Genomic DNA, 12,554 nt, shown 5'->3' with positions numbered 1-12,554 from the left:
GTTCCACAAGGGGGTGGGCAGTCAATTAATTGTATAAGAGAATCTTTCCTTTCACAATCGCTGGTTCAGATGCTCCTCAAGCTTCAGGCGTGCGCAGGTCAGCCAGCTTCCAGGTTGTGGCTGCAGCAGGCCGGTCGTCTAATGTTGCCCGTGACCTAGCCCGTTCCCGGTAGGGCTAGATACAGGGGTTTTTGGAGAGAGTCAGTTTAAGAGGATTAGAGGGGTCACCTTTGCACGTCCAACTGCCTTCGGACTTCTTCAAACGGGAGTGATGAATCCAGGGGGTCACCTCAGCTACCTTCACCGCTGTTGGAGTAGAGAGCAAGACGGTGTAAGGTCCACGCCACTTAGGTGCAAGTGGATCACGTTTCCACTCTTTCACCCATACGCTATCGCCAGCCTGGAACTGATGAATCGGCTCGGCAATGCTGCACGGCGTGCGTTCGAGGACCCACCTGTTAAGAGAAACAAAAACACGGGAGAGAGATTGCACTTGTCCCTGTGTCACATGGTCTCCTATTTGTTTAAGATCAGCTGGAATATCCTGAACAAAGGAGGGCGGTCTCCCATACAGGAGCTCAAAAGGTGACAACTTAAGTCTTTTTGTGGGTGCACACCGAACACGAAACAGTGTTATGGGTAACACATCTATCCATCCCAATCCCGTTTCCTGGGTTAATTTTGCCAATTGGGTTTTCAGAGTCCGATTCATTCTTTCAGTTTTCCCTGAACTCTGAGGCCTATAGGCTGCATGCAGTCTCCATTTCACTTGTAAGGCTCGACATACTTCTTGTACTACTTGATCAATGAACGCTGGCCCATTGTCACTTCCAATGCATCTAGGTAATCCAAACCTCGGGATCAATTCAGTGAGGAGTCTCTTAGTTACCTCTCGTGCCTTTTCAGTTCGGGTGGGAAAGGCTTCAACCCATCCGGTAAGAGTATCTACAAACACAAGGAGATACTTGAATCCCTTAGAAGGGACCAGTTCTGTGAAGTCCACAATTAGGCTTTCCATGGGGACATATCCCACATGTTGGATTCCAGGGGGTTGTACCGGTCCCTGCCTGGGATTGTTTTTAGCACAAAGAACACATTTCTGTGAAATGCAAGTTGCTAATTGTGATAGGTTAATAATATACAACTTCCGACTGAGACTCTCTCTGGTTGCAGTACCACCAAGGTGAGTAGATTCATGATAATTTCTTACAATTGTGCCTGCTAGATGATGAGGTACATAAATCCTATTGTCTGGCAGGATCATCCAACCGTCCTTCACAACTGCTCCTTCCTGTTCAGCCCACTTCCTCTCTTCTGGGGTATAGTGAGGTTTAACTTCTTCTGGAGCTACCTCTGGTATGAGGGCTGCTATAAATCCTCCCACAGGCTTTTGGGCTGCCTCTCGGGCTGCTTTGTCAGCAGCATGATTTCCTCTGGTTATTGGATCCCTTCCTCGTCCATGACCTTTGCAGTGCATTACAGCAATCTGTTCTGGAGCCCATACTGCTTCTAACAGGATTTCTACTTCAGGTCCATATTTCAAGGCCTTCCCGTGGGCTCCTATTAGACCTCTTTCTTTCCATAGAGCACCATGTGCATGCAGGGTTAAGAAGGCATATTTAGAATCAGTATAGATGTTTGCCTTACATCCGGCTGCCAATTGCAGAGCTCTAGTTAAACCTATAAGTTCAGCTTTTTGTGCTGAGGTGCCAGCAGGCAAAGCTTCAGCTTCCACAACTTCCTCATTGGTGACCACAGCATATCCTGCTCGTCTGGCACCTTCATGCAGGTAACTGCTACCATCAGTATAATATACAACATCTGGATTTTTCAATGGTTCATCTTTCAGATCGGGTCTACTGGAATAAACTTCATCCATTATTTGGAGACAATCATGTGATTCTTCATCATCTACCTCTGGTAGGGGCAGCAAAGTCGCTGGATTGAGCATATTCACTACTCGTAGATGAATCCTGGGATTTTCACACAATAGGCCTTGGTACCTAGCCATCCTTGGGTTCGTTAGCCAATAACTACCCTTATATTCCATGAGTGTCAGAACAGCATGAGGTACATTCACATACATCGTCTGGCCGAAGGTAAATTTATCAGCTTCTTTGACAAGGCTTGCAGTGGCCGCTACTGCCCTTAGGCATGGAGGCCATCCTTTTGCTACTGAGTCCAATTGTTTTGACAAATAAGCTACTGGACGGTTCCAACTTCCTAATCTCTGGGTCAGGACTGCCGCTGCAATCCCATTCTGTTCATGTACATACAGCTGAAAGGGTTTTTCCGAATTAGGCAGTCCAAGGGCTGGGGCCTCCATAAGTCGTTGTTTGATAACTAAAAAGGCTTGTTGCTGCTCAGGTCCCCATACAAATGGGTCCTTTTCTGCACCTCGAGTGCTTTCATGTAAGGGTTTGGCCAGACTGCTGAAATCAGGTATCCATAGTCTACAAAACCCTGCTGTTCCCAGGAATCCTCTAAGTTGTTTCCTTGTGGTAGGTTCCTTGATAAGGCAAATAGCTTCTTTCCTCTCTGGCCTCAATGCTCGTTGTTGGTGTGAGATGTCAAAGCCCAAATATTTGACCTTTTCTAAACATAACTGTGCCTTTTTCTGGGAAACTCGGTAGCCAGCTTGCCAGAGCAAGTGGAGCAGTTCCTCTGTACCTTCTTTACAGGTATCAAAATCCTTTGCTGCTAGTATAAGGTCATCTACATATTGCAGAACCACCTTTTCTCCAGGTATTGAGGGGTAACTTGTTAGATCCTTCGCCAAGGCAGTGCCAAATAAAGTTGGGGAATTTTTGAATCCCTGGGGCAATCTTGTCCAAGTTAGCTGGCCTTTTGTTCCTGTTAAAGGGTCTTCCCACTGGAAGGCAAATATAGGTTGGCTCTGTGGTGCCAGCCGGCAACAGAAGAATGCATCTTTCAAGTCCAATACAGTAAAAAATGTTGCTTCTGGTGGGATCAAACTCAGCAGGGTGTATGGGTTTGGTACATTTGGGTGCAAGGTCTCGATAGCCTGGTTTACGAGCCTCAAGTCCTGCACTGGCCTGTATTCATCTGTCCCAGGTTTTCGAACAGGCAAAAGGGGTGTGTTCCATTCTGATTGGCAGGGCTTAAGCAGACCATATTTTAATAGGCGGTCCAAATGTTTCTGGATGCCCTCTGCTGCTCGCCGGGGTAAAGGATATTGCTTTACAGATACAGGGGTAGCCATAGGTTTTAAGGTTACTACAATTGGAGCTATATTCTTGGCCATTCCTGGTGGGCTATTTTCGGCCCATACTCCTGGTGGCACCTGTAGAGTTCGGAGGAGCTTGTTTAACTCTGTATCCAATGTAGGTTGGACTTGCAGGGCTGACATTAGGCGCCATGATTGTTCCTTAGGTACTGAGAGGGAAATTATTCCTGCTGCCTTTGATGGCAGTTTCATTTCTGGACCTCGAGGAGTGAAGGTGATTTGGGCCTGCAATTTGGACAGCATATCTCTACCTAAGAGAGGTATTGGACACTCAGGTATATACAAAAACTGATGGGTTAAACGATGTCCCCCAATCTGGCATTCCAAAGGTTGGAGGAAAGACCTCTTAGCTGACTGACCAGTGGCACTTTTAATGACTACACTTTTGGATGCCTTTTTCTGCAATAGTTCTGGGAGTACTGAGTATTCAGCCCCAGTATCAATCATAAAGTCTATTAAATGGCTTCCTAATTGGATCGTGACCGTGGGCTCCTGGAAGCCTAACTTTATGGAGTCCGGTCTTTCCTAGTCTTGGGTAAAATCCTCCTCTGCCAGTCCAATGACATTGTCCCTACTCCGTCCTTGTCCAGGTCTCTGATATCTTCCATCTCGGATCATTCCCCGTCCCCGTCCCTGGTTTCTTGGGCCGGAGCCTGGGCCTGGGCCTGGGCCTGGGCGTACTTCTTCCAACCTCAGGGGTTCAGGACACTCCCGCTTCCAATGACCCTCCTTCTTGCAATTTGCACATTGATTCCTTCCCAGTGGTGGATTCCTTCCCCGCCCTCTTCCTCCATTTAAGGGGCGGTAGTCTTGCTTCACTGCTGTGGCTAGCATTACCATCTTTTCCTTCTGCCACTTCTTCTTCTCTTGTTTCTCAGCCTCATCCCTATTCCGATAAACTCGGCGTGCAATGGCCATAATTTGGCTCATCAGCATCCCTTCCCATCCTTCTGATTTCTGAATTTTCTTACGAATGTCAGAAGCGCACTGGGCCACAAATGTAGCAGTAATCATTCTGCTGTTTTCAGGGGCTTCAGGGTCAAAAGGAGTCCATATACGATAGGCTTCTTGCAGCCTCTCTAAAAAGTCTCCTGGACTCTCATTTGGTTTCTGTTCTACTTCTGAGACTTTAGACATATTAGTGGGCTTCTGGCATGCCCTGCGGATACCTTGCACAAGCGTCTGGCGGTAGGTGGTAAGCCTGGCCAGGTGAATTACATTGTTTGGATCCCAATTAGGATCTTCCAAGGGAAAGTTGTCTTGGAGATGACGGTCAATATTAAAAATATTTCCCACTCTGGCCTGCTCACGCAAATATATCTGTGCCTTTTCAATTATGTCTCTCCTTTCCTCAGTGGTGAACAGAGTATTCAGGAGCTGGCGGCAATCTGTCCAAGTAGGACTATGAGTATTTATTATTGAAGTCACCAAGTCCATCATAGCCTGAGGTTTTTCTGCAAAAGATGGGGTGTGTGTTTTCCAATTCATCAGATCCGTAGTTGTGAATGGAATATATTGCAGGGTCGACGTTCGAGGTGGCCTTGGTCCAGGTAGCCCGTTAACCAGCACAGGCTCCTCAAGTGCATCAAATACTCTTCTGAGAGGGGCTACTACGTGATCTTTCTCTTCGCTTTGCTCTAGGGGCCTCAAATCATAGGGGATGGTATTTGTCCCAAGGCGTTCTTTTAGCAGCTTTATACGCCTGGCTGTATTGCTTGCTGACCGATTAAGGTCTCCCTGTAACTTCTGTAATAATTCTCTAGGACTTGGATGTACAGGAGTTTGGGGTAGGCAATCAGTTGTTTCACTAAAAGAGACTGTAGATGGAGTTCTACTGGGACTCACAGATGGAATAACCACTTCTGCTTGGGCTTCATTATAGGCCTCCAATGCCTCCTGAAGATATTTATCATAATCTATCAAGGAATCAAGTTCTGTGACTCCAGCCCCATTATTCATTCCACTTTCTTGCCTTGGGGTTACAACTGGTGGAGTGTTTGGATTAGGCTCCCTTCGATGTGGAGCATAGGGTGGAGGTGGAAGCAGCTCTTCCTCTGGTCCCTCAAAAATGGGTTTGAGTTTATTTGGCAAGATTCCTTTCCTGGCTTCGGCTTTTACAGCCAATAATTTGCATCGTTGGACTTTGCATTCCCTTATCCATGGAGGATTTTTATTTAATGTGCTCAGCCAGGAATCTATATATGAAAATTGTTCTGGGCACCCTCCAATTTCTTTGGCGATGTTAGACCAAAGTTTGCTTACTAAATTTATATCAAAAGTTCCCTGAGATGGCCATCCAGTATTTTGCTTCGGCCACTCTAATTCACATAACGTTCTCAGGCGCTCTGGCGTCATTTTGACTCCATATGCCCCTGAGAAGGCTTTCTTAAAATTATTTAACATACATTCAAGAGGTGTATTTCCCCCCTTTGAACCCCCAACTCCCATTGTATGGCCCTGTGAAGTATCCACTCAGTCACTCACACACACGCTTCGTGGGGTTTCTTGCCCAGATGGAGTCGCCTCACTGGGAACCGAAGTACTACCCACTCCACACTCAGGTCAGCTACAGATTGCTCTGTACTTTCTCACACATACAATGCGCTGGATACTTCACCACACACTACCTCCCAACTTCCCCTTTTCCCCCACCAGACCACCATCTGATATACCCAACCACCTAGCGTACTCAGTTCCCACTTACTGAGACGCAGAAGTTTGATCAAGACTTCTCTTCCTCCCAATTAATTGGAGGGCCAAAAATCCCTTTGTGCACTTACCCCTGGTTGGTTCCGTTTCCCCCCGGTCCGTCGCCGCCAGTGAGCAGGGTATCAGACAGACGAGACTTCTGCGTTCCCCCTGGAAAAATTTACCAGTGCGCGCTTGGGTAAGCAGTTTAGAGATCCTCTCTCTTGTACCCTGCTCAGTAGAGCGAAGGGGCTGCGTTCCAGCAGACCACTTATCCGAGTCACAGGGCACCATAAAATGTAGCACCCTGCTTGTGGTTAACGCTTAGCTGGAATGAAATATTCAACGCAGCAATAGAGAAATTAAAATAATTATTTATTTGTCAGACAAATAAATGAGAGGCACAGTGGTATATGGTTACCAAGCTCTGGCCTGGCCTCCTGCCATTATGGCCAGCACTTATATTCCCTTAATCCAGCCCCCTTTGCTCCTCCTTGGGCTGCCTCTGTCCAATCAGCCTGGTTGGATTTCCTATTGGCTGATTGCTATAACCAATCACAATAGATACACCCATTTCCTTCTGTCCTTATAAGGAACACAAACAGCTATATATTGTTACATCTATAAATGACAAATAAGTAGTAATATATCTTACATGTGTCTCAACAAGGAATCTTAATTACCAGCTCACCTCTTGCCCTTCCTGCCCTATTGCCTTCTAAAACAAATGGTTAATCTTAAATTTTTATCTTAAACATATGTCAAGGATCTTGAGTTTCACATCAACATTGAAAGATATCCTTCATTTGAAGGTTTCTAAACAAATGTCTGGCAGCTAATATATCAGGACAGCATTTGATGGCGTCTTCTTGTCTGGCAAGAGGCTGGACTGGTGGCTGACTTAATTTCAAGATAAATACAACTCTTCTAGCATTTGTTAAATCCTTTGCATAATTACATTTAAACCAACATATTTAATACACAACACAGATAGCCTCTTAAAAGGAATAAGGCCTTTTTAAAGTAGAGAGAGAAAGAAAGAAAAAAGAACTCAGTTTAGAACAGTTTCAGAAGCAGCCTCTTCAGTTTACATCTCCCCCTTTCACCCTCCTTTCCAGCCTCAAAATAAAATAGGAAGAAGCTTCTTTTTCCCCAGCCAAGCCAGTTGCCTTTTCTCTCAGTTTAAGGAAGAAACAGCTTTAAAAAGACTTCCCAGCTAGATGCTTTAAAAAGACTTCCCAGCTAGATGCTTTTTCTCCCATTTACCTCTGGCCTTAGAAAATACAGCTCAAGGTTTTAAGAGAGGCCCATGGTATCATTTTACTGGGAGGCACATTGGCATTTTACTATTTACTCATTCCTAATCATGTTTATCTCTGCCTTTGTTATCTTCTATAACATGTAGGGTCAATGTCATTACTCAGTCTGTAATTTCAGCTTTTACGACTTTGAGAATTGTTTTCTGCTATCAATCAAGTGGGGGCCCCTTGTCTTAGGAGAATGGCCAAGGTTTTCTCTGCCTGGCATGAAACGATTGAAAATCTACTTTTGAAAATCTAAGCCCTCTTTAATATACAAGTCCTAATCAAACATTAATAAAATGCAGGCTTATGCCTGATGCCTCAATAAAAAGATGCATCTGATGGGGGGGGCACCTGGAGCAAGCCGGGTAAATAGTCCGCACCTCGGTGCTGCAGGGATCCAGAGTTACTGGATTCCCAACCTTTGGTCATGCCCCACCAAAGCATCTCTAAAATCCTGATACCCCCCCCCCCCACATATAATTCTTATTATTCAAAAGTGAACTTTGTGGAGAAAGCCTAAAAGGCCTTTCGCTGTTAATAACTCGTTTTTGAATTGACCCCCTTAAAAATCAAATTGCCCACCTGTGGCCCGTGGGCCCCACATTCGGAACCACGGTACTAAAGGGGGGCGACCTTTCCAAACCTAATGATGAGAATGAGAGGCATGTCGGTTTGGGGGGTGGGGGTTGGAGGTCAAGGGCACCTTCTCTGAAAAGTCACACCATCTGGTGGCTCCCCCCACCCCCAGCCCACCTCAGGCCAAAAGGCTCCTAGGAAGCACCCTTTTCTTCTTGTTTTACCTATTTCTTCCTCACTTTAAAAGCACAGAAGGAGAGAGAGACTGATAATGGCCTCAGGGCTGTGAAGTCCCCCCACCTTCACTCACTTTCTCCAGCAGAAACAGCAGCCACCTGTCCCGGCTCTGGGATGGCCTCAGTATATTTTTACCTGCAGAGTCCCAAAACAACAGGCCTGTCCTGTTAGAAAAAAACCCTTATTTTTCTTATCTTAGGGCAAGCAGCTTTCCGCTTGTCCAAACTCTAAAGGTAGCAAAAGCAGCAGCAACAAACCACCCTCTCTTGCCAACCCCCCCCCAGCAATTCCTCTTTTCCACCCACTTCACCCCTGTAGTTTTAACTTCACATCTATTTCTTTTTGTTTACCCAAAAGCATCAGTAATCATTTCGCCTCCAATCCTGCAGAGCCACCTATTAGACATTCAGGGTCACGATCCTGCGGGTGGGAGCCTTGGAGAGGGGCTGCAGTCAAGCTGCAAGTTTAAGAACCATCCCTTCCTAAGGGGATAGAGAGGAGATGAAGTGATGTATTTAAAACGTTTAAGTGTTCATTAATGTCATTTATCTGGAGGGGATAGGAGCTGAAAGGAGACTTATCCGACAAGCAACACTTTGGCTAGTCTAACCTCACTTACCTAGGAATAAGCCCCACTGGGTTCAATAGAACTTACCTCTGAGTAGACATGGTTAGGAACGCACTGCTACTTTGTAAAGCGTTCATTGATAGTCAGTCTCATCTCTCTGATTTTAGCTTCTTTCCTCATCCTGTTCATTAGCTTTTGGGTTGTTCCAACCCATAGGGCACAATTTCATTGTTCTATGTGAGTGACATCATTTTGTTACAATGGGAAAGTTTGTGATGTCATTAGTCCCATTCAGGGACCTAAATGTTTTGGGGGGGATGGGGTGGATGGGTGTGGAAGACTCCCTGGTCCTGAATGGGGTAACTGTGCCCCTGAAGGACCAGGTGCGCAGCCTGGGAGTCATTGTGGACTCACAGCTGTCCATGGAGGCGCAGGTCAATTATGTGTCCAGGGCAGCTGTCTACCAGCTCCGTCTGGTACACAGGATGAGACCCTACCTGCCCGCAGACTGTCTCACAAGTGTGGCACATGCTCCAGTTAACTCCCGCTTGGACTACTGCAATGAGCTCTGCGTGGGGCTACCTTTGAAGGTGATCCAGAAAGGACAAATAATCCAGAATGCGGCAGCTAGACTGGTGACTGGGAGTGGCTGCCAAGACCACATAACACTGGTCCTGAAAGACCTACATTGGCTCTCAGTACATTTCCGAGCACAATTCAAAGTGGTGGTGCTGACCTTTAAAGCCCTAAGCGGCCTCGGCCCAGTATACCTGAAGGAGCGTCTCCACCCCCATCATTCAGCCTGGACACTGAGGTCCAGCTCCGAGGGCCTTCGGGGGGTTCCCTCCCTGCAAGAAGTGAGGTTACAGGGATGCAGACAGAGGGCCTTCTCGGCAGTGGCGCCCGCCCTGTGGAATGCCCTCATCAGATTTCAAGGAAATAAGCAACTATCTGACTTTTAGAAGACATCTGAAGGCAGCCCTGTTTAGGGAAGTTTTTGGTGTTTGATGCTTTATTGTGTTTTTAATATTCTGTTGGGAGCCACCCAGAGTTGCTGGGGAAACCCAGCCAGATGGGTGTGGTAATAATAATAATAATAATAATAATAATAATAATAATAATAATAATAATAATTAACATGAAGACCCCCAAGCCTGGCAGGAGGCTGAAGGAAAATCTGGTTTTATTTTAAAATATACTAGTAATTCAGGAGCTGATCGCTGAGTCAGAAATCTTTTTTTCATTGGATTTCTTCTCTTGTCTGAACTGCTGCAAGCTGATGTGCTGCTGTGTAACAGAAATGCCAAGTGACTTTTAATGACAACTAAGAGAAGTTCTCATTGTATGGACTGGCTGTGTTTTGGTCTTTCAACTGTGCACTCAACTCTTACCTGGTAAGATGCAAGCCCCCGAATGCAAAATCTGACCTGCTTCAGAAAGGCCACATTGCTCTGGAAGTCCCCCTGCCGTGGCAGCTTGCCTTCTTTGGAGGAAAGCCAAGTTCAGTGAGATACAGGCAGGAGGGAGGCAAGGCAGCAGTCTTTTCCCTTAATGCAGACCAGGATGGGGAAGGTCACTGTGCAGGCAAACCAGGGAGTGTCGAGAGAGATGATGGCTGGGCTGTGCCAGTGGGAGAAGGAAGCAAGAAGGAACCCTTTTTTTCTGTAGTCTGGCCTGGTCTGATCCTTTGTCAGTAGCTTTCCCCTAAGACAGGGGGAGCAAACATTTTTCAGCCTGAGGGCTGCTTCCGTTCTGTGAAACATTTCATAGGCCACATGTCCATGGTGGACAAGGCAAGAAGTAAAAATAGGAGGAGCAATGGATGTAAAATTTATCTTCCTACGGGTGTCTCCCCACTTAGGCAGGAGTTATGTCCCTGGGTACCACACGTAGACGTGAAATCACTTATAGTGGGGGGCATTGCTTAAAATAAATAAAATAATAATAATAATAATAATAATAATAATAATAATAATAATTTTATTATTTATATGCCGCCCATCTGACTGGGCTGCCCCAGCCACCAGAGCCGTCTTTTCCATAGGGCTTAGTGGTTCATTGTGCCAGGGCGCCGGCCTCTCAGGGATGCCCCAGCGAGTGGGGGAGCTGTGCAGCTTTGCCGGCGGCCTCCCCTTTCCCTCTGCATGCCCACCAGCTGCGCCCGCCAACCATAAGGCTGGCGGGTGTGCAGCTTCCTTCCCAAACCTCTCTCCCTCCCTCACCCCACACCCCCAGGCTCCTCTGCGGGAAGGCAGCATCTCCCTTTCTTACCCCCATTCTTCCCTGCCTGAATGTAGGATCCCCCTCCCTCAGCCACATACCCCAGTCTTCCCTCCGTGAAAGTAGCATTAAAAAAAAAAATTATTGAAAAATTGTAACAACCAGATTATCAATCAATCAATCAATCAATATATCCATTTACATTTCCCCCGCTTTTTTATCTCCTCCTCCCTCCCTCTCCGTGATGGAAACCAGAGCACATGGAAATGCTGTTTACCTTCCCGCTGGAGCGGTACCTATTTATCTACTTGCACTGGTGTGCTTTCAAATTGCTAGGTTGGCAGGAGCTGGGACAGAGCAATGGGAGCTCACCCCATTGCAGGGATTCGAACCACCGTCCTTCAGATTAGCAAGCCCAAGAGGCTCAGTGGTTTAGACCACAGCGCCACCTGCGTCCCTACCGCCAACATACGTAAACTATGGTTGCCATCTTTTGGACAGGTAGGACTTCTGCGTTATTAGCAGACATGTGAGAGAAATTCTTGATTGGTATAGATTTACCACACTTACAGATAGGTAGCCGTGTTGGCCTGCCATAGTCAAAATAAAAAAATTCCTTCCAGTAGCACCTTAAAGACCAACTAAGTTAGTTCTTGGTATGAGCTTTCGTGTGCATGCAAGAATCTGAAGAAGTGTGCATGCACACGAAAGCTCATACCAAGAACTAACTTAGTTGGTCTTTAAGGTGCTACTGGAAGGAATTTTTTTAATTTACCACACTTGTCAACTTCCTGCCTGTTTCATGCAGTTATTAATATCAAGGGTGTCATTAAAGTACTTTTCTGGTTTTACCCCATTTTTGTCCCCATGGCTTTATTTCAGCTTGATCTCTGGAACTCGATAGGCTGGAGAGGGATCAAGGCAGGACATAAAACACAGATCCTGTGCCTCTGTAGCTCTAGGTGACAGTGAAAACTGCTCTTGAATTTTTTTGCAGCCTCTGTTGTTTGGGCTTCGTTTTTTGAAACATTTCTTTCCCAACAAGGGTATTTTCCAGCAGACATAACCGGCTTCTTTTAAAACTTGCTGTTAACCAGATTTTTGTTAATGTAATTATCCACACGGAGTGGTACGGCATTTTATAAAAGATGCCATTTGTGTTGTTGCAGCAAGCATGCATTCTGGAGTTCGATTCATTCCAGGGTGCCTGGCTTGTAACATGTAATCTTTCAGGTCTAAGAAGCATGCATTTAAGAAGTTATTTTAGGAAATCTGCACCAATATGTAAGGTATATATTATAATTAACATTTTATAAAATAAAATAAAAATAACCCCATTGAACTCTGCTCAAAGGCTTTTGTGGTAGCGTATGCCCTGTCCTGGTTCAGGACTCTAGCCAGCCTGGAACCATATAGCCTTGGAGTCCTCTCGGAGCTTCATCTAGGAGTTGGGATGGGGAGTTTTAAGAGAGAGACCAAGGGCAAACAACACTTCCCCCCACCCTCATTCATGCCAGCCTTCGCCTGCTAAGTAGTAGAGCATTAGACAGCTTCCGGCCTGGAACCTGAGAATATATGCTTTAGATATATTGGAGCAGGAAGAATAGGCGGGAGGAGGAGGAGTTTCGATTTGATATCCCGCTTTATCACACCCGAAGGAGTCTCAAAGCGGCTAACATTCTCCTTTCCCTTCCTCCCCCACAACAAACACTCT

Source organism: Podarcis liolepis, assembly GCF_965112155.1.
Source record: "Podarcis liolepis genome assembly, chromosome: 12".
Lineage (NCBI taxonomy): Eukaryota > Metazoa > Chordata > Lepidosauria > Squamata > Lacertidae > Podarcis > Podarcis liolepis.
Note: the sequence above shows the minus strand (reverse complement) of the source record.